The sequence below is a fragment of the Priapulus caudatus genome, unplaced genomic scaffold (assembly GCF_000485595.1).
Source record: "Priapulus caudatus unplaced genomic scaffold, Priapulus_caudatus-5.0.1 Scaffold1006, whole genome shotgun sequence".
Lineage (NCBI taxonomy): Eukaryota > Metazoa > Priapulida > Priapulimorpha > Priapulimorphida > Priapulidae > Priapulus > Priapulus caudatus.
The window spans coordinates 1-2959 of record NW_014578067.1 but is presented as its reverse complement, the minus strand read 5'-3'; positions in this window follow the sequence as shown (position 1 = coordinate 2959).

Below are 2959 nucleotides of genomic sequence, written 5' to 3'. Positions count from 1 at the left end.
TTTGCACCGTCCATTTGCATGCGCACACGTACATAAACGTGATTATATGATATGTTTTTGCACCGTCCATTTGCATGCGCACACGTACATAAACGTGATTATATAATATGTTTTTGCTTCGTCCATTTGCATGCGCACACGTACATAAACGTGATTATATAATATGTTTTTGTCTTGCCCATTTGTATGCGCACACGCACATGAACACGATGTTACATGATACATATTTGTCTTACCGATTTTCTCGCTAGTGCAAACGTACGTCGAGTCGCTGCCGCAGGAATGGCGGCCAGCGGATGGGAGCCAGTTCTACAGTGACGTCGCGGGATACGCAGGAGTCTGGCTCGCTTACAGGTGAGAGCTTCACCACATCAATGCTACGCGTACACGTATGAACGAGAGCTAGCACTGCGGGGTTCGTAGCGGGTCTTCCAAAGTCTTATAAGTACTTATTTTGCCAAAAATAAAATAAGGGCCCTTATTAGTACTTATTTTTGGTGAAATCTTAGAAAAGTACTNGTGATACGTATCATATGTCATCGTGAGTCTAGCTATAGCTAGGTCAACAGTTTCTCACATCACTTCAAGTGCAGAAGTCATCGCGTCCAAGATTCATAATCAAGAGTTAACGATTCCTCTTCATGGGCCAAAATCATAAGGGGCCCGCGGGCCCGCCCGCCCGTATTGTACGGCTCGGGCCTGACATTTCTAATATGAGCAAGCCCGACGGGCTCGTAGAAAATCAACTCCAGCATAGAAAACCATCCATCCCAGGCTTGTAAAATTTGCCAAGCAGCTAGGCCTGTAAAATCCCTTACCTACAGGCCTAGCTGGCCTATAAATTTTCAAACTAATTTCTACCCCTGCTCTTATTATGAGGAATTATTGTTGTTATTGTTATTATTATTACGATTATTACTGTTAGGTGGTGTTAGCTCTTGTTAGGATGTAACATCTACTGCTAATGCCTCTCACCTCATGCCTCGCATCTTGCACCGTATTGCACCGTATTCCCCCACGAGGGTTTCTACGTCACAAAGGTCCCCTTCAGCCCCTCTCACCTGTTCTTGATATCCCTCAGGCTGCTGAGAGAGAGGAAGGAGAAGAGCGGCGGTGCAGAGGGGGAGGAGGAGAAGCCCTGTGCGAGGGAGGAGGAGAAGCCCTGTGTGAGGGAGGACATGCTCCAGGCAGCCTCTAGACTCGTCGCCTCCCGTCGCAACGTCACGAACGCTGACAGACTCGTCTTCATCGGGTTTATTCTCTGCTAGACGCGCCGTCTCTCTCTCTCTCTCTTCCGTCTCTCTCCGCTCTCTCGTCTCTCTCTCTCTCTCGATCTCGTCTCCGTCTCTGCTCTCTCGCCTCTCTCTCTCTCTCCGTCTTTCTGCTTCTCTCTCTTCCGATGTTCCTCTCTTCCTCTATCCCTCTCTCTCTCTCTTCTCTTCTCTCTCTCTCTCTCTTCTCTCTCTCTTCACGTCTCTCTCTGCTCAGGCTGCCCTCTCGTCTCTCTCGCTCCCAGTGTCGGCGCGTTTCTGTCCCTCTCGTGTCGGCGCGCCCCGCGCCCCCCGGCGGCGCGCCCGGTCGCATCGCTCTGTTCGTGCCTCCCATCCCGATCGTCCGAGCTCCGCCTCTCGCCCTCTCCTCTCTTTCTCTCTCTCATTACCTCTCTACCTCGTCTCTCTTTAACTCTCTCCTCGTCTCTCTACCTTTTCCTCTCTCTGCCCCTGCTCTTCTTCTCTTCTGTCTCTCGCCTCTCTCCCTCTCTGCCCTCTTCTCAACCCAACACCACAACAACACACCATACACACACACACACCACCCACACAAGCACACACACACAGCACACCACACACGACGCACAGGGCACACAACCAATATAAGTATCATGGGTTATATTATTCTGGTTATATGGACGCGTTGGTCTCCTGGAGGGGGGTGTTATTGCGTGGTACGTGATGTCCAAGTGGATAATTATAGAGCTGACGTAGGGTAGACGCGGGGGCCGGCCCGACGCGACCGACCGTGACAGTGACCGTATTTACGATTTTGATGTCATTGATAGTAATTATAAGGCGGCGTGATTGGTCGGTCGGTGTCTGTGTGATTACCAAATGATGTGATAGCCTGATATTGTACGTGATGAATGATTTCTCGATTTATAAATCGATTATAGATCTGATGACTATATCAGTTAAAGTTTTTAATATAGCAGTTGAGTTTTCAGCTACGTGGTGTATATATACATATATATATATATATTATTACATAAATCCAGAGAGTCTAATAACAGCTAAATTGTCCTTTATTACTCCTGATAATATATATATATATATATAATATGTGTACTTGTCTAATTTTCAGGTACGTGTGTATATATACTATATATAACTGTGTGTGTGACTGGCGTAATATATAGTATATGATATATATATATATTACTATAATATATAAGTATATATATATATATATATATATGCACATAGTAATAATATATATTTTCTTATTCAGGTGATAAACATGCGTGTATATTATTTGTAATCGTCCACTGCAGTGCTATTTCAAAGATGTGCAATAAAGCGACGTATTGTACATGCCTAAACTTACAACGTCACGTTTACTCAGTTTCTGTTTGCACGAACTGTTGGAATCTTTGTAAACGTGTCAACCTACTACGACAAATACTGATACACTCATAATCAGCAGCTAAAGTGCAACTGATTACACTGATGTACAATCACCACCCACGCGATCAAACGATACTATTCACGATGTACGATGTCTATGTGTATCTGTATATACTCTGTGTATCCAGATCTATAATTGAATCCCATTCAGCGCACGGCCCTTGCATTTGTTTAGGATTTGCTTGAGTGCGTGCGTGCGTGCTCTTTCTCTCTCGCTTCCCCCTCCCACACCTCTCTTGTTTGCTGACTCACTCCTGCTCTCTCTCTCTCTCTCTCTC